Raw genomic sequence first — 19,788 nt, forward strand, 5'->3', positions numbered from 1 at the left:
AGTTAGCCAAGTTGTGAATGCAGAGAAAAAATTCTTGATGGATATTCAAAGTGCTACTCCAGTGAACACATGAATGGAAAAGTGAGAGAGCCTTCTTGCCAACATGAAGAAAGTTTTAATGGTCTAGATAGAACAGCGGTCCTCAACCTTTTTGGCACCAGGGACCAGTTTTGTGGAAGACAATTTTTCCACGGACCAGGTTGCAGGGGGGTTTGGGATGATTCCAGCACATTACAGTTATTGGGCACTTTATTTCTATTATTACATTTTTTTCTTTTTTTGAGACGGAGTCTTGCTCTGTTGCCCAAGCTAGAGTGCAGTGGTGTGATCTTGGCTCACTGTAACCTCAGCCTCCCGGGTTCAAGCAATTCTCCTGCCTCAGCCTCCCAAGTAGCTGGGACTATAGGCATACACCACCATGCCTGGCTAATCTTTGTATTTTTAGTAGCCATGGGGTTTCACCGTGTTGGCAAGGCTAGTCTCAAACTCCTGACCTCAAGCGATCCCACCTGCCTTGGCCTCCCAACGTGCTGGGATTACAGGTGTGAACCACCATGCCCAGCCTATTATTACATTGTAATATATAATGAAATAATTATAAATTCACCATAATGTAGAATCAGTGGGAGCCCTGAGCTTGTTTTCCTACAATTACACAGTCCCATCTGGGGGTGATGGGAGACAGTGACAGATCATCAAGCATTATTCTCATAAGGAGCATGCAATCCAGATCCCTCATGTGCACAGTTCACAGTGGGGTTCGTGCTCCTATGAGAATCTAATGCTGCCAGTGATCTGACAGGAGGCGTAGCTCAGATGGCAATACAAGTGATGGGGAGCAGTTGTAAATACAGATGAAGCTTGTCTTGCTCACCCATCACTCACCTCCTGCTGTGCGGCTTGGTCTGTGGCCTGGGGGTTGAGGATCCCTGAGACAGAAGATCAAACTAGCCACAACATTCCCTTAAGCCAAAACCTAATGCAGAGCAAGGTCCCCAGCATTGAGGCAAGACCCTTTTACAGCAAAAAGATTACTACTCACTGAAAGCTCAGATGGTCATTAGCATTTTTTTTTAAGCAACAAAGCATTTTTTAAGGAAGGTATGTGTGTTGTTTTTTAAGACATATGCTACTGCACACTGAACAGACTACAATATAGTGGAAACATAAGTGTTTTTTTTTTAAGGCATGCACTTTTATTCAACTGGTCTCAAGTCAGTGTACGGGTATGCCCTGGCTACCTCCACCCACTCCCAGGGAGACCAAAAGCCTTCATACATCTCAAGTTGGGGGACAAAAAAGGAGGGCCACGAAGGCCGAGCATTCAAAATAAAACAAAATAACGAAGTATTAAGGCGAAGATTTAAAAAATGTTGCATTACATAATTTACACGAAAGCAGTGCTATCACCTCCCCTGTGTGGACATGGGAGAGGATTGGGCCATTCTCCTTAGAGAGAAGTGGGGTGGCTTTTAGGAGGGCAAGGGACTTCCTGTAACAATGCATCTCACCATATTTGGAATGACTATTAAAAAAAATGTACAATCAAAGTCTCTCGCCACATTGTAGAACTTTGGGGGATGCTTGCTCCAACCAACTGCTGTCACCTTCACCATTCCAGTTTTTAAATCCTGAGTCAAGCCAAACAAAACAAAACAAAATTTAAAAAGTCATGCCAATCTCATCTTGTTTTCTGCACATCTTGTTTTCTGCGCAAGTTAGGTTTTGTCAAGAAAGGGTGTAATGCAACTACATCACAGTCTACCTAGAAGCATTTGCGGTGGACGATGGAGGTGCCTGACTTGTTGTATTCCTGCTTCCTGAGCCACATCTGCCGGACAGTGGACAGCTGGGCCAGGACGGAGCTGCCAATTCACATGGAGTACCTGCGCTTGGCAGGAGCAATACTCTTGATCTACATCATGCTGGGCGCCAGGGCGGTGATCTTCTGCATCCTATCAGCGATGCCAGGGTACATGGTGGTGCTGCCAGACAGCACTGTGTTGGCATACAGGTCCTTGAGAATGTCCACATCACACTTCATGATGGAGTTGAAGGTAGTTTCATGGATGCCACAGGATTCCATGCCCAGGAAGGAAGGCTGGAAGAGCACCTCGGGGCAGCGGAACTGCTTGTTGCCGATGGTGATGACCTGGCCATCGGGCAGCTTGTAGCTATCTCCAGGGAGGAGCTGGAGGCCACCATGGCCCTCTCCTGCTCGAAGTCCAGGGTGACATAGCACAGCCTCTCCTTGATGTCATGCACCATTTCTCACTTGGCTGTGGCGGTGAAGATGTAGCTGTGCTAGGTGAGGCTCTTCATAAGGTAGTCAATCAGGTCCGGGCCAGCCAGGTCCACATGCAGGATGGCGTAGGGGAGGGCATACTCCTTGTAGATGGGCACAGTGTGGGTGACCCCGTCACTGGAGTCCATCACGATGTCAATGGTATGGCCAGAGGTGTACAGGGGCAGCACGGCCTGGCTGGCTACGTACATGACTGGTGTGTTGAAGATCTCAAACATGATCTGGGTCATCTTCTTGCGGTTGGCCTTAGGGTTCAGGGGGCCTTGGTCAGCAGCATGGGGTGCTCCTTGGCAGCCACACACAGCTCGTTGTAGAAGGTGTGGTGCCAGATCTTCTCCATGTCGTCCCAGGTGGTGATGATGTCCTGCTCGAATGGGGTACTTCAGGGTCAGGATGCCTCTCTTGCTCTGGGCCTCATCGCCCACATGAGTCCTTCTGACCCATGCCCACAATCACACCCTGGTGCCTGGGGTGCCCCACGATGGAGGGGAAGGTGGCCCAGGATGGGCATCGTCACTTGCAAAGCCGGCCTTGCACATGCTGGAGCCGTTGTCAACAAGCACGGTGATATCATCATCAGTGGTGAGCTGGCGGCAGGTGTGGATGGGAGGCGGAGCGGCGAGGGCGAGGCTCTGTGCTCGCAGGGTGGACACGGTCTCAGCAGAAACATAAGTTTGATATGCACTGGGAAACCAAAATATTTGTCTGACTTTGCTTTTTTGTGATACTTGCTTTATTGCAATGGTCTGGAATCAAACCTGCAATGTCTCTGAGGTATGCCTATAAATAAAACTTCATTCCTCATTATTTATAATGTTTTAAATTACAGCTTACTAACATTAGTTTTACTGTTTTTTTCATTTCTCTATACATATATAACCAATAGTAATAGAGTTTCAAATGTTTTGACACACATTTATGTATCATAAATTTTCTCATTGATTATTAAGATCATATAGAGTCAGTTAGCATGGTAATTTTTGGTCTCACACTAGTGTGCAAAGCAAAAACTACAAGTATTTAGGAAACACGAGGTGAGTTTTTCACTCTACTAAGTACTCATCAGATATTTCTACAGCACTGGGTCCAGTTTAAGCTTTACAACCAAAGATGGGCATGGAAAATGAAGGAGAAGGTAATAATAACAGGTAAGATACTAAAAAAAACTGGCCATAGAAAAACTGTTTAAGGAATTTGATAGATTTTAGCCACTGAAAAGACAGTTGAAGTGGTAATTTAACTATGGCTGATCTTCAATGACCTTTCCATAAAGGACACTGACTAGTCATTATACATCTCTATAGATGACTGAACAAACAAAAACCAGTTTTAAGTGGAACATGATGGATTTGGGTTAACTTAAAAATGAACTTACAGTGAAAGAGGTACTATATATCTGGAACAGATTTCAAAGACAGCTCTGCAATTTTATTTCTGGAAGTCCTAAAATGAACAATTAGTTCTTATCCAATTGGAATGGTTTAAGTTTTGAAAACAGGCAAGGGAAGATGGACTGTATGACCTGTAAAGGTCTCTGCCAGAGTTAAGATGCTGTGATTTTTACCATTGTAGAACTTTATTTTACCCGAAGCTGCCAATTATTTTTGAGCACTGTACTCAAATTGTTCTTTGCTTTGCACATTCAGCTCCCTTTCTCCCAGACCCTCTTCAGCTAAAGGGCATTAGATTATGGAGTGGAACTCCGACGGGAAAGAAAAGCTGCAGAACAATCCTTTTCTCAGTGAGGCTCTGTGATGGGGACTGCAGTGGCTTTGATGTACACAGCTCCCACAGCATCGGTGCATCCATACAAATGAGCCCTGAGTGACTGGGACAGGTCTTTGCTGCTGCTACTGCTGCTGCTGCTGCTGTTGCATTCTGTGCACTCAGACAGTACTGCTCCAGAGCACCTGCTTGGGTTGGAAATATGGATATTCATCATAAAAATCCATAAATTCATTGCCAAATTAGGCATATTAACACCCTCCCAGGACAAGGCATTTACAGGGAGGACAAATATGGACCTTTTGATCTGTCTTCGGTGCTGATAATTCTTGAACATTAAACTAGACAATTCTTGCCACAAAAAATCCACAATCTCGTCTCCATTAAAAATCATCAGGCCTACCAGGTAAGGGATTGATATTTTCAAACAGGGCACTGATGTGTTCTCCATTCTCCTGTTTGCTCAACTCCATTTATGTATTAGCTCTGCTAAACTTGAATCTTGGTCCAACATTCTTTGGAGATGGCTCAATAATAAAATCTCTAACACAGTGCAGTGTCCTAGCCCTGCATCCTTTTTTTAATTAGTAGGTTTCCAGAAGAAAATCGTGTCAGAAAAAATCCAAACCCTGAACACTGATAGCTCCCAACAAGATGAAGTATGAGAGAAACAGAAACTCTTTAAACTATAAGTTATTTGAGGATAAGGTATCTTCTACTAAAAAACTACTACTAGGAATATTTGTTTTCTACTATAATTCTGGCTTTGAAAATAATAAAGTTGGCTTCAGAAATAGAGACTACAAATATTCTCCAATAATGAGTCTCACAGAAGAAATGAAATTTGTTCTTAAATCAAATTTCCAGTTGGAGATTGTTCTGAGTTTGTTTTTGTTTTGTTTTAATCTGACATAGAGTTTTAGACTTGAGAATTGTCTCTACAGCAAAAATATCCAGTATTGGTTGGACATCCCTGAATATGTCCAAATATTTACTTGATGAGAAGGTTGTAAATTCTTTTTTTTTTTTGCAAGGGACTGGAGTTTTATTTTTTATTTATTTTTATTTTTTGAGATGGAGTCTTACTCTGTTGCACAGGCTGGAGAGCAGTGATGCGATATCATCTCACTGCAACCTCTGCCTCCGGGTTAAAGTAATTCTCCTGCCTCAGCCTCCTGAGTAGCTGGGATTACAGGTGCATGCTACCATGCCCAGCTAATTTTTGTATTTTTAGTAGAGACAGGGTTTCACCACATTGGCCAGGCTGGTCTCAAACTCCTGATCTCAGGTGATCCACCTGCCTTGGCTGCCCAAAATTCTGGGATTACAGGTGTGAGCTGCTGCACCCGGCTGGACTGGAGTTTTATTATTACTCACATCAGTCTCCAATTTTTATTTTATTTTTAGAGATGGGATATTTTTCTCTCCAGGCTGGAGCACAATGGCATGATGATAGCTCATTGTAACCTCAAACTCAGGCTCAAGTGGTCCTCCTGTCTAAGCCTACCAAAGCACTGAGATTACAGGCATGAGCCAATGGGCCTTTTTTCTTTTTTTGACATAGATGTTTATTGCTACAAACTCACCTCTTAGCACTGCTTTTGGTGCATTCCATAAGTTTTGGTATTTTGTATTCTATTTTTGTCTCAAGATATTTTAAAAGTTCCCTTTTAACTTCTTGACCTATTGTTTAGAAGCACGTTGTTTAATTTCCATGTATTTGGAAATTTTCTTTTTTTTTTTTTTTTTTTTTTTTTTTTTTTTTTGAGACGGAGTCTCGCTCTATCGCCCAGGCTGGAGTGCAGTGGCGCAATCTCGGCTCACTGCAAGCTCTGCCTCCCGGGTTCACGCCATTCTCCTGCCTCAGCCTCCCGAGTAGCTGGGACTACAGGCGCCGCCACCTCGCCCGGCTAATTTTTTTTTTTTTTGTATTTTTAGTAGAGACGGGGTTTCATTGTGTTAGCCAGGATGGTCTTGATCTCCTGACCTCGTGATCCGCCCGTCTCGGCCTCCCAAAGTGCTGGGATTACAGGCTTGAGCCACCGCGCCCGGCCTGGAAATTTTCTAAAATTCCTTCAGTTCTTAACTTCTAGTTTCGTACTTTGGTGGGTAGAAAAGATATTTGATATGATTTCGATCTTCTTAAACTCATTTAAATTTATTTAGACTTGTTTTGTGCCTAAACATATATATATATTTTTTTGAGATGGAGTCTCATTCTGTTGCCAGGTTGGAGTGCAGTGGCACGATCTTGGCTCACGGCAACCTCCAACTCCCAGGCTCACTGCAACCTCCAACTCCCAGGTTCAAGCGAGTCTCCTGCCTCAGCCTCCCGAGTAACTGGGACTACAGGTGGGTGCCACCACGCCTGGCTTATTTTTTTGTATTTTTAGTAGAGATGGGGTTTCACCTTGTTGGCCAGCTTGGTCTCGATCTTTTGACCTTGTGATCCACCTGCCTTGACCTCCCAAAGTGCTGGGATTACAGGCGTGAGCCACCGCACCTGGCCCTAACATGATTTATCCTGGAGAATGTTCCATGTGTGCTAGAGAAGAATGTATATGATGTTGTTGCTGGATGCAATGTTCTGTATATGTTTATTAGGTCCATTTGATGTAAAGTATAGTTTAAGTCCAATGCTTCCTTATTGATTTTTTTTTGTCTGGATGAAATGTCCATTGCTTAAAGTTGGGTATCAAAGTCCCCTACTATTATTGTGTTGCAATCTATCTCTCCCTTCAGGTCCTTTCATATTTGTTTAATATACTTAGGTGTTCCAGTGTTGGTGCATGTATATGTATAATTGCTATAGTCTCTTGATGAACTGACCTCTTTATCTTTATATAATGACCTTGTCTCATTTTACAGCTTTCGACTTAAAGTCTATTTTATCTGATATAAGAATAGTTACCCCTGCTTTCTTTTGATTTCTATTTGCATGGAATATGTTTTGCCATCCTTTTACTTTCAATCTATGCGTGTCCTTAATGGTGAAGTGAGTGTCTTGTAGGCAACATATAGTTGGGTCTTGTTTTTTAAATTCATTCAACCATTCTATGCCTTCTGATTAGAGAATTTAATCCATTTACATTCAAAGTAATTATTGATAGGTAATGACTTACTACCGCCATTTTGTTAGTTTTCTGATTGTTTTGTGGATCCTTTTTTCCTTCTTCTCTTGCTATCTTCCTTTGTGATTTATTTTCTCTAGTGTTAGGTTTTCATTCCTTACTTTTTGTTTTTTGTGAATCTACTATAGGCTTCTGTTTTGTGGTTACCATAAGGCTTACACAGAACATCTTATAGTTATAACAGGCCATTTTAAACTGATAACAACTTTGAGTGCATAAAAAATCTCAGTACTTTTACTCTACTCGCCCCTCATATTTTGTTTTTACTATCAACATTTACATCTTTTTATATTGTGTATCCTTAAGCAACTATTATAGCTATTATTATTATTATTATTTTATTTTTTTCCAAGACAAGGTCTCATTCTGTTGCCCAGCCTGGAGTTCAGTGGCACAATACTGGCTCACTGCAACCTCTGCCTCCCAGGTTCAAGTGATTCTCCTACCTCAGCCTTCTGAATAGCTGGGACTACAGGCATGTGCCACCACACCCAGCTAATTTTTGTACTTTTTGGTAGAGACGGGGTTTTACCATGTTGGCCAGGCTGGTCTCGAACTCCTGACCTCAAGTGATCCACCTGCCTCAGCCTTCCAAAGTGCTAGGATGACAGGCGTGAGCCACTGCACCCAGCACTATTAGTATTTTTAAATAGTTTTGCCTAACCTTCATGCTAAAGATATAAGTAACTTGCCACCATTACAATATTATTCTGAATTTGACTGTGTACACTTTTACCAGTGAGTTTTATACTTTTATATGTTTTAATGTTTACTAATTAGCATCCTCTTCTCTCAGCTTGAAGAACTCTGTTCAGCCTTTTTCATAAGACAAGTTTGGTGGTGATGAACTCCCTCAGCTTTTGCTTATCTGAGAAAGCCTTTATTGCTCCTTCATTTCTGAAGGATGGCTTCCAGGCATTCTTGTTTTCTCCTTCAGCACTTTGAATATGGTCATCCCTCAGCATCTGTGGGGAATTGGTTCCAGGACCCTTTGAGAATACCAAAATCCACAGATGCTCAAGTCTTTTATATAAAACAATATAGTATTTGCATATAACAACATATGCATATCCTCCCACACATTTTAAATAATATCCAGATTACCAGTAGTACCTAATACAAAGTAAATGCTATGTAAATAACGGTTATACTATACTGTTTAGGGAATAATGACAAGAAAAAAAAGTCTGTACATGTTTAGTACAGATGGAACCATTGTAGGCTTAACTACATATTTGATCTATGATTGGTTAAATCCATGGATGAAGACCCTGCAGCTACAAAGGGCTGAAGCTTGATTTCAAAGAGGCTGGTCTGGTGCTGGGGTGTGCCTGGAGCCTGAGTTTGTGGGAGCAGGCTGGGTCCTGGGTCCACAGGAGCTGGCCTGGATCATGGGTCTCCAGGGGTGGTCCTGGAGACATGGTTCATGGAGACTGTCCTGGCACTGGTGTCTACAGGAGTGGGTCTGGACCCTGGGTCTGTTGGAGCAGGTTTGGATTCTGAGTCCACTGGAGGTTGGGTCTATGGGGACTGGCCTGGAGCCTGGGGCCAGCCTGGTGTTAGGGCAGGAACGAAGCTTGGATCTGTAGGGGATAGTCTGGGGCCAGGGATCATAGGTACTGGCATGGTACCTGGAGTCCTGGGGGCTGGCCTGAAGACTGGGTCTATGGGGATGTGCGTGGAGGTGAGGTGTGCAGGTGCTGGTCTGGAAGCTAGGTTTTTGAGGGCTGACCTAGGTCCTGGAGCCATGAGAGCCAGCCTGGAACCTGGGTCCACAAGGATATTCCTAGAGCCTGGGTCCATGGGTTCTAGCCCAGTGCTGGGTCTACTAGTATAAGCCTGGACCCTGGATCTGCTAGAAAAGCGCTGAACCCTGGAGCTGCTGGAGCGTGGGGCTGCAGAGGCTCGCCTACAGGGTGGGGTCGCGAGGATCAGCCTGGCCTAGAGCCCGTGTCTGAAGGTGATGGCTTGGTGCCTGAGGCCTAGGGTGCTGCCTTGGCACTGGGGCAGGCTTAAAGCCTGGGGTTATGTGGGCTGACCTGCCTCTGGGCTGTTCTGGAACCTGGGGTAGGCCTGGAGACTAGGTCTGCAGGGGCTGGCCTGGAGGCAGGGTCCACTGAGCAGGCCTGGAGCCTGGTGCTGCACGATCTAGCTTGGCACTGCGGTGGACTTGGAAGCCTAGTCTGTAGGTACACGCCTGGAGTCAGGGAACATGGGGGCCTACCTAGTGATGGGTTTTACTGGGACAGGACCAGTGTTGAGGAATGAGGCAATGTCCGGTACCCACTCCTCCTTCCCTCACACAGAGGGTATCTTTCTCCATGCTGTGCTGTCTGAGGTTTGGGGAAGTGTGACGAGGGTAACGTAAAACTGTCTCTCCTGCCCTCTTCAATGTATCTTTTCTTATTTCTACATGATACCTCATTGCTGCAATCTCTCATCTGATCTCCCTAGCTCTTGTGAAGGTATTTTCATGCATGGATAGTTGTTTACATTGATATTTCTGTGAGGTGATGAGTGCTATAAAGTTCAGTTTCACCGTCTAGCTGACGTTCAAACCCTCAGTTTCTCTCCTATAGATTCTTACTGTAGAGTAAAGAATGAGTAAAATGAGTAAAGAAATCATTTCCAGGGCACAGCGAAAGTTTTAAAGGACAGATTTGAGTAGGGATTGCCTTTTTTTTTAAGCTCCTCAGCTGATTTTTTTTTTTTTTAATTGTATACCAGTTTGAGAACCATTGCTCTGGAATTTGCTGCTCAAAGTGTTCTACATGTTGAAAATGCAGAATTTTAGGCTCTATCCTCTTTAACAAGATCCCCGGATGATTCATTTATACGTTAAAGTTTGATAAACACTGCTCTTGAAAAGGGTCAACCTTGGCTATACATTAGAATCATGTGGGGGGCTTTTAAAAAATGATACATGCATTGATATTTCTTTAAAGCTTTCCAATGATTAAAACATGAATACCACTGAACTACAATGTACAAACACAAATATCTGCTCAGGTATACTCTAGTCATGATAAGTAGATGGAAAAAAGAGAAAGTTTGAACTCCCACTTTCAAGAAGAGACACCGGGGAACTACCTCAACAGAAGAATGCTGCTAGCACCAGAAAGAAAATGACTCTTATGATGATAAAGGCCTGAAGGGTAACTCCCAAATTTCATTTCACAATACTCTAACTGCTATGCTTGTTTATGGCATCTCTGCTCTACCTCTCTAAAACCAGCCTTTGTTGTTGTCCTGTTCTCTGCCCACTCCTCTCCCCAACCCACACCCAAAGATTCTACTCTTGAGATTCCTCAAGAAAACATGTTTTTGACTCTAAGGAATAAAAACGGATCAAGCTCAAAAGAAATTCCCCATTCTGCACTAAGGTTGCAAAGGATATATTCTTACCAACACGTTGTCTTGTGGTTCATCTCATTGCCTTCAGAGTGCCTGCTGGCAATGACGCAGGATACCAGGATTGCTGATAGAACCTAGTCTGTCTCCATAGGAGAAACTGTCTCCTTGCCTGTTGTCTCCTTGCCCCTGAGCTTTCTTAATGTAGTTCTGCTGCCAAAGTGAGTGGATTTTTTCCCCTGGGCCTGATTTCTATTGTTAAGTTTTTATATTATTGAAATCTAACAGTGACAGTTGCTGCCCTATAATCTAGACGATGCTTGCAAATGATGAAAAGGAAACATGTCTATCTCTCTCTACTCTTTACAGAAAAACCAGAATGATCATACACGCTGTAAGAAACAATAGTTTCAGTCCATATGACTTCTGTTGTTTCCAAACAACCACAACAAAACCATAACAACGACAAAAAGATATGTTCTTCAACGTTCATGACATTGAGATCTCCCGTCTACTTCCAGTAGGCCTTTTAAAGGACTCTTTTCCTGTCTTACAAAAATATTATATATATTTAAGGTATACAACATGATGTTATACTATATATAGTAAAATGGTCTTTTGTGTGAGGTATTTCCTACATCACACTAAAGAGACTTTGTTAGATAATATAATTAACAAAGCTACATTTCTTCATCTGGTTCAATGTGGAACTAAGGTATTATCATCAGGGATATAAGGATCACAGCTGCTTACAGGTAGTATATGATCTAGAGCTATGATTCCTTGTCCACAAAACAGGGATAAGACTCTCTCCTTTTTAGTTCTGCTATCAAGATGAAATGAGATAATACATATATAACTTTGTAAATTGCAAAGTGGTCTACAAGATTTAGATATGCTTATTATTAGTTGGTAGGAGTGAGTGATGTATGCTGGAAGACGAGTAAAGAAATCATTTCCAGGGCACAGCAAAAGTATTAAAGGACAGATGAAGTTCTCTGATGGCAAATCTCTGCACAGGGGAACAAGGGTTCTATTTCTAGTTTCCTATTAAAGGTAAGAGGCAACACTAGACATTGCCTTTGACATTAGTTTCAAGCAAGCAGACTGATCAGAGGCAATGCATATGTGATTCAACACTCCATGGAGAGGGTGTCTGTCAATTCTGTCATGACCATTAGGCTCTCTGCCTCATTCAGTTTAAGTACATACAAATCCCTAAACTCCACTGCCATTCAAACTGGCAGATACTAAAGCTTGAGCACTAAAGGGAAAACAAGGGGTGCTTTTTCAGATCTAATAATGGCTGGCCAGAGGATTCTATCCCTGGCAGCACAGCTGCTTCTACCAGGAAATTGATGAGATGAGCTTGTGAGATGATGGCTGATTTCACATCAGGAAGTTCGGTGTGATTTGAATGAAAGACTGCATTCCAAGGCTCTGCCCTGCCGCGAGACAGGCAGGCCTATTTCTATTCAGCTGCTCTCTACCATGCAAAATGACGTCACTTTCTAGAACACAGACAATCTCTGGGAACAACCTGCCGGCAAGCAAGCACCAAAACTTCTGGAAAAAGAAAATAAGCTGTAGTCATTATATGCTAGGGATATGAAACAAACAGACGATAATTTCATTCCTCAGCTGTTAACACTGTTTCTTCTCTCTTCACAAGTTGCTTTCATTTTTATTTTTGTGTTTTTTTCGGATGGAGTCTCCATCTATTGCCCAGGTTGGAGTGCGGTGGCGTGATCTTGGCTCACTGCAACCTCCACCTCCCAGGTTCAAGCGATTCTCCTGCCTCAGCTTCCTGAGTAGCTGGGATTACGGGTGTGTGCCACCACGCCTGACTAATTTTTGTAATTTTAGTAGAGACAAGAATTTGACATATTGGCCAGGTTGGTCTTGAACTCCTGAACTCAGGTGATCTGCCCACCTTGGCCTTCCAAAGTGCTGGGATTACAGGCGTGAGCCACTGCGCCCGGGCTCCTCACAAGTTGCTTTGAAATAAATCGCTCAAGTTCTTCTAGGATGACTAACAGGATGACTAACAGTGAAGTTATAAATATTATTGAGGGAAATATAATGAAATATTTAATGTTAGAATGTTGGATTGTTCCAAAGCCCAGTGCTTGGTTCTATTCCACATAAGATCATGCCCTTGGTGACGTTACCAACTCTCATAGCATTGAATGTCATTTATATGTAGACCCCAAATTTGATAACTTCAGCCCAAATCTTTGTCTCAAACTTCACAATGTGTGTACAACTGCCTATCTGAGATCTCTATTTAGATGTCTGATAGACACCTTGAACTTCATGTGTTCAAGATCAAACTCCTTTTTGCAATTTTTTGTTTTGAAATAATTTCAGATTTATAAAAAGTTACAAGAATGGTACAAAAAATTCATATTCTCTTTATCCAGATTCCCTGATGATTAACATTTTCCAATATTTAATCATTCTCTTAATCCATATATCATATATAAAGATATCATTATTTTCTGAGCCACTTGAAATTGTAGACATGATGACCCTTTATTTCCAAAATACGTCTATGTATTTCCTAAGAACAAGAACATCCTCTAACATAACCATAGTATAATTATCCAATTCGAGAAGTTGACGCAGTACTGTTAACTGATCCACAGGTCTTACTCATATTTAAGTCAATTGCTCCAGTGTGTTACTGCAAAGCAAAATATATATATTTTTTTCTGATTCAGGGTCCATCCAACCCAGAATCACAAATTATATTCAGTTGTCACGTCATATTAGTCTTCTTTAATCTTCAACAGTTCTTCTCTGATGACTTCAATATATTTTGTACAAGGTTCCCTAATTTTTGTTTTTTAGATTTTTTAAAAATTGTGGCAAAATACACATAACATACCATCTTGTTTTTTTTAATTTTTTAATTTTTTTTTTTGAGACTGAATCTAGGTCTGTTGCTCAGGCTGGACTGCAGTGGCAAGTTCTTGGCTTGCTGCAGCCTCTACCTCCTGGGTTCCAGTGATTCTCCTGCCTCAGCCTCCCAGGTAGCTGGAATTACAGGAATGCATCACTGTGCCTGGCTAAGTTTTGTATTTTTAGGAGAGATGGGGTTTTACCATGTTGGCCAGGCTGGTCTTGAACTCCTGATCTCAGGTATCTGCCTGCTTTGGCCTCCCAAAGCGCTAGGATTACAGATGTGAGCCACCGCGTCCAGCCTTTAATTATTTTTTTAAGTCTGCAGTTCAGTAGTGTCAAGTACATTCACACTGTTGTGCAACCAATCTCCAGAACTCTTCATCTAGCAAAATTAAAACTCTACATCACAGATATATGTGTGATATACAGATACACACACATACATGACATAACATTTTATATTTGTGAGCATATATATATATACACACACACACATACACACATATAGGCCATGATTCTTTCTTTTTTTTTTTTTTGGGGGGGAGACAGCATTTCACTCTGCCACCCTGGCTGGAGTGCTCGTTGCAGCCAACTCCCTGGGCTCAAGCCATGCCCCTGCCTCAGCTTCCCTAGTAGCTAGGACTATATGCACCATGTCCAGCTATTTTTTATTTTTTGTAGAGACAGGGTCTTGCTATATTGCCCAGGGTGGCCTTGAATTCCTGAGCTCAAGTGATCCTCCTGCTCGGCCTCCCAAAATGCTGAGATTACAGGTGTGAGCCACTGCACCTCACCTTACCACAATTTCTTTGTCCATTCTTTTATGAATGAACACTTAAAGATTGTTTCCATTTCTTGGCTATTGTGAATAATGCTGCAATGAACATGAGAGTGCAGAAATCTCTTCGACTCATTTCCTTTGGACATATGCCCAGAAATGGGATTGCTGGATCACATGGTAGTTCTATTTTTTTTTTTTCCTTAAGACAGTCTCGCTGTATCCCCCAGGCTGGAGTACAGTGGCACTATCTTGGCTCTCTTCAACCTCTGCCTCCTGGGTTCAAGTGATTCTCATGCATCAGTCTCCCGAGTAGCCGGGATTATAGGCACGTGCCACAACACCCTGCTAATTTTTGTATTTTTAGTAGAGATGGGGTTTCGCCATGTTGGCCAAGCTGTTCTTGAACTCCTGACCTCAGGTGATCCACCCGCCTTGGCTTCCCAAAGTGCTGGGAGGTGTGAGCCACTGAACCCTGTGGTGGTTCTATTTAAAAATTTTTGAGGAACCTCCATACTGATTTTCAAAATGGCTATACTTTTTAATTGTTTGGAGATAGGGTCTCGCTATGTTGCCCAGGCTGGAGTGAAGTGGTATGAACACAGCTCAGTGCAGCCTCAACCTCCTGGGCTCAAGCAATCCTCCCACCTCAGCCATCCATGTAGCTGAAACCATAGGTGCGAGCCACTATGCCCAGCCTCAAAATGGCTGTACTAATTTACATTCCCATTAATAGTGTATAAACGTTCCCTTTCCTCACCAGTAACAAGTATTCTCACCAATACTTGTTATCTTTTGTCTTTCTAACGTGTTTGAAGTGCTATCTCATTGTGGTTTTGATTTGTATTTCCCTGATGATCAGTGATGTTGAACACCTTTTCATATACTTGTTGACCATTTTTATGTCTTCCTTGGAAAAATGTCTATTCAGCTCCTATGCCCATTTTTAAATCAGGTTATTTGTTTTTCTGTTATTGAGTTGTATGAGTCTCATATATTTTGGATTTAATCCCTTATCAGATAGATATATGGACTATAAATATTTTGTTCCATTCCGTGGGACACTTTTTCATTTCATTGATGGTTCCCTCTGCTGTGCAGAAACATTTTAATCTGATGTAGCCCTACTTGTTATTTTTGCTTTTGTTGCCTGTTTTTAGTGTCGTATTAAAAAAAATCATTGCCAAGACTAATGTCATGGAGCTTTTCCCCTATATTTTCTTCTACGATTTTTATGGTTTCAGGTCTTATGTTTAAATCTTAAATCCATTTTGAGTTTATTTTTGTGTATGGCATAAGATAAAAATCCAATTTTATTCTGTTTTTGTTTTTGTTTTGAGACAGGGTCTCACTTTGTCATTTAGGCTGGAGTCCAGTGGCATGAACACAGCTCACTGCAGCCTCCGCTTCCCACACTCAAGTGATCCTCCTGCCTCAGCCCCACAAGTAGCTGGGACTACAGGCACGTGTCACCATGTCCAGCTAATTTATTTTTATTTTTATTTTTTTGTAAAAACGGGGTTTCAAAATGTTGTCTAGGCTAGTCTTGAACCCCTGAGCTCAAGGGATTCCTGCCTCAGCCTCCTGAGTAGCTGGCTAATTAGTGCCCGGATAATTTTTGTAATTTTAGTAGAGACAGGGTTTCACCATGTTGGCCAGGCTGATCTCAAACTCCTGGCCTCAAGTGATCCACCTGCCTCAGCCTCCCAAAGTGCTGGGATTACAGGTGTAAGCCACCATGACTGGCAAGCCACTGCACCCAGCTCATTCTTTGTTTTGATGCTAAAAGACTGCTAGGTTTGGCCAAAGTGAGCCCCTTCAAGTTGTTTCCTGTCCTTTTGACATGTCATCATTACTTGAGCACTTTTAAAGTTTCTGGCACAATAAGATGCCCCAGGCTCATCTTACCCTTTCTCTGCCCTGGCCCAGAATAGGCTAGTTCTCAAAGGCACCTGATTTTTTTACTGGAGAGTGGCATTTAAAAACCTACATCTGGGTGTTGTGTGATCATTGTTATTGGAGGGTCATTTGTCACAGGCCATCTCGGTAATGAAGTTAAGAAAGTATGTTTGAGGGTGTATATTTATATCCATCTCTGTATCTCAATATTAAAAACCATGGGTTTACACTAATATCTCTAATTCTATTCCAATATCAAAGGGTTCATTCTGTAGCAGGATGAGCCACAGACAAGAACCCCTCAGACACTGAGTTGTGGAAGGAAAGGGCTTTATTCAGCTGGGAGCATCGGCAGACTCATGTCTCCAAAAACTGAGCTCCCCGAGTGAGCAATTCCTGTCCCTCTTAAGGGCTTTCAACTCTAAGGGGGTCCACACGAGAGGGTCGTGATTGATTGAGCAAGCAGCGGGTACGTGACTGGGGGCTGCATGCACCGGTAATTAGAACAGAACAGAACAGGGATTTTCACAGTGCTTTTCCATACAATGTCTGGAATCTATAGATAGCATAACCGGTTAGGTCAGGGGTCAATCTTTAACTACCAGGCCCAGAGTGCAGCAGTGGGCTGTCTGCCCGTGGATTTCATTTTTGCCTTTTAATTTTTCCTTCTTCTTTCTTTGGAGCCAGAAATTGGGCATAAGACAATATGAGGGGTGGTCTCCTCCCTTAATTCTAGTCTCCTCCCTTTCCATATTTGTAACTCCCTTTTCTAACAATGAGAGACCTACCTCCTATTATCCTCACTTTACTTATGTACTCAGTCCCAGGATACATAGAAAGTAGTTTCAGAATTTCCAAGTCATACCACAGCAGAAGACTGAACTCTTGATCTTTTGTTCCAAATGGGGTCCGCCCACAGCCTTTCCCATTTCAGTTGATGGCAACTCCATCCTTCTAGTTGCTCAGATCAAAAACCCTGGAATCATCCTGGAGTCTTTACTCTGTCTTTCATACTACACATCTATCTAATCTGTCAGAAAATCCTATCAGTTCTATCTTCAAAATGTATTCAGAATCTAACCACATCCCACCACCTCCACCGCTATCAATCACCCTGGTCCAGGCCACCACCATCGTCTTGGGCCTAGATTGCTCCCAGCTAGTCTCCCTGCCTCTACACTTACCCCTTAATCAGTCTGTCATCAACATAGCAGTCAGGGTAGTGTTTTTAAAAATGTAAGTCTCTTTCAATCACTCCTCTGAACATTCCAGTGATCACAAAACACTCAGATGTAGGTTGTTAAAACTCTGTTTCACTCAAGAGTAAAACCCAGAGTCTTAAAAATGCCCCTATAACTTTCTGGCCTCACCTCCTATTACTGCCTCCATCATCCTACTCTACTCCAAACACACTAGCTTCCTTGCTATTTGTCACACACTACAGCTATAATCTTATTTATGCCCTTGGCTATGATTCCTCTACCAGAAACGAGTATTTTACTTCCTTCAAGGGTTCAATCTCACTTCAACAAGGCCCACACCGACTACTGTATTTGATATGTATACTTGATATTACAACCACCCTCCCAACTCTAGCAGTCCCCATTCTCCTTACCCTACTCTATGTTTTCGTCTTCTACAGCACTTATCACTTTCTAATATACCATATATTATATCATTTACTAATTTTTTATGTTTATTATTCATTGCTTATTCTCCACCCCTGGATCACTGCTAGAATTTATGAGGACATGAATTTTTGTCTCTTTCGTTCACTGATGAACAAAGGGGCCTAGAACAGTATCCAGCAAGCTGTAGACACTCAACAAATATTTGCTGATGTTGAATGAATAAATTATTAGAAACCCAGAATTATGAATTGTTTCCCCCCTATTTTGGCAGCATGGTTTGACTAACAATTTTCTGTAAAACAATTTGATTTTTAATCTATAATAGTAATTTGGACCAATAGCTCTCATATTTATTTTTCAAACCAGCATTCTCTCAAAGAGGAATGTGTCCTTACAAGAAATTTAGTAACACACTCACACCAGTGAGCCAAGGTACTTCAAATGAATGTTAAACTTCCAGAGAAAATGCCATAGTTTTTATTTAACATGTATGCATACTTATGTGTGTACATATCAGTACAAGCATATCTCATTTTATTGTGCTTCACTTAATTGTGACTCAGATACTATGCTTTTTTTTTTTTTTTTTTTTTAAATAAATTGAAGGTTTGTGGCAACCTGGCATCCAGCAAGTCTGTTAGCACCATTTTTCCAATAGCACATGCACACTTCATGTCTCTGTGTCACATTTTGTTAAATCTTGCAATATTTCAAAATTTTCCATTATTATTTTTTTTCTTATGGTGATGTGTGGTCCTTAATGTTACTACTATAATTGTTTTGGGGCACCATAAACCATGCCCATAGAAGATGGCGAACTTAATAAATGTTGTATGTATCCTCACACTCCAACAACCAGCTGTTCCCCCAACTCAGTCCCTCTCTTTGGGCCTCCCTGTATCCTGAGACACAACAATATTGAAATTAGCCAGTTAATAACCTTTCAAAGGCCTGTAAGTGTTCAAGTAAGAGGAAAAGTCACACGTCTTTAACTTTAAATCAAAAGCTAAAAATGATTATGCATAGTGAGAAAAGCAGGTTGAAAGCCGAGACAGGCTGAAAGCTAGGCTTCTTGAGCCAAATAGTGAGGCAAATTTGTAAATGCAAAGGAAGAGTTCTTCAAGGAAATTTAAAGTGCTACTCCAGTGATCACATGAATAACAGGAAAGTTAAACAGTCGTCATGCTGATACGCAGAAAGTTTTAGTGGTCTGGATAGAAGATCACACAAGACACAACATTCCCTTTAACCAAAGCCTAATCCAGAACAAGGCCTTAACTCTCCTCAATTCTGTGAAGGCTGAGAGAGATAAGAGAGCTGCACAAGACAAGTTTGAAGCTGGCAGAGGTTGGTTCATGAGGTTTAAGGAAAGAAACCATCTGTATTAAGTCTACTCATATTGCTATAAAGAAATGCCTGAGGCTGGGTGTGGTGGCTCATGCCTGTAATCCAGCACTTTGTGAGGCCGAGGCAGGCAGATCATCTGAGGTCAGCAGTTCGAGACCAGCCTGACCAACATGGTAAAACCCTGTCTCTACTAAAAATACAAAATCAGCCGGCATGGTGGCGTGTGCCTGTAATCCCAGGCATTTGGGAGGCTGAGGCAGGAGAATCACTTGAACCCAGGCGGTGGAGGTTGCAGTGAGCCAAGATCACACCATTGCACTCCAGCCTGGGCAAAAAGAGTGAAACTCCATCTTGAAAGAAAGAAAAGAAAAGGAGAAGAGAAGAGAAGAGAAGGAAAAGAAAAGAAGGAAAGGAAGGAAAGGAAGGAAGGAAGGAATAAAGGAAGGAAGGAATAAAGGAAGGAAGGAAGGAAACGAAAGGAAAGGAAAGGAAAGGAAAGGAAGAAAGGAAGAATTAAAAGGAAATATCTGAGACTGGGTAATTTACAAATAAAAGAGGTTTAATTGGCTCACAGTTCTGCAGGCTACAAAGGAAGTATAGCGGCTTCTGTTTCTTGGGAGGCCTCAGGAAACTTACAATCATGGTGGAAGGCAAAGGGGAAGCAAGGCATCTCACATGGCTGGAGCAGGAGGAAAAGAGTGAGGGGGAAGGTGC

The 19,788-nt window shown here is 42.1% G+C and overlaps 1 protein-coding gene and 1 pseudogene across 13 annotated transcripts in view; both read right to left on the reverse strand.

Annotated features, from left to right (window-relative positions):
* Positions 1–19,788, reverse strand: part of FRMD5 (FERM domain containing 5) — a 338,272-nt gene that overhangs the window by 118,071 nt on the left and 200,413 nt on the right. The window lies entirely within an intron of this gene.
* LOC141407190 (actin, cytoplasmic 2-like) lies at positions 1,637–3,057 on the reverse strand (annotated as a pseudogene).

Source organism: Macaca fascicularis, chromosome 7 (genome assembly GCF_037993035.2).
Source record: "Macaca fascicularis isolate 582-1 chromosome 7, T2T-MFA8v1.1".
NCBI classification, from domain to species: Eukaryota; Metazoa; Chordata; class Mammalia; order Primates; family Cercopithecidae; genus Macaca; species Macaca fascicularis.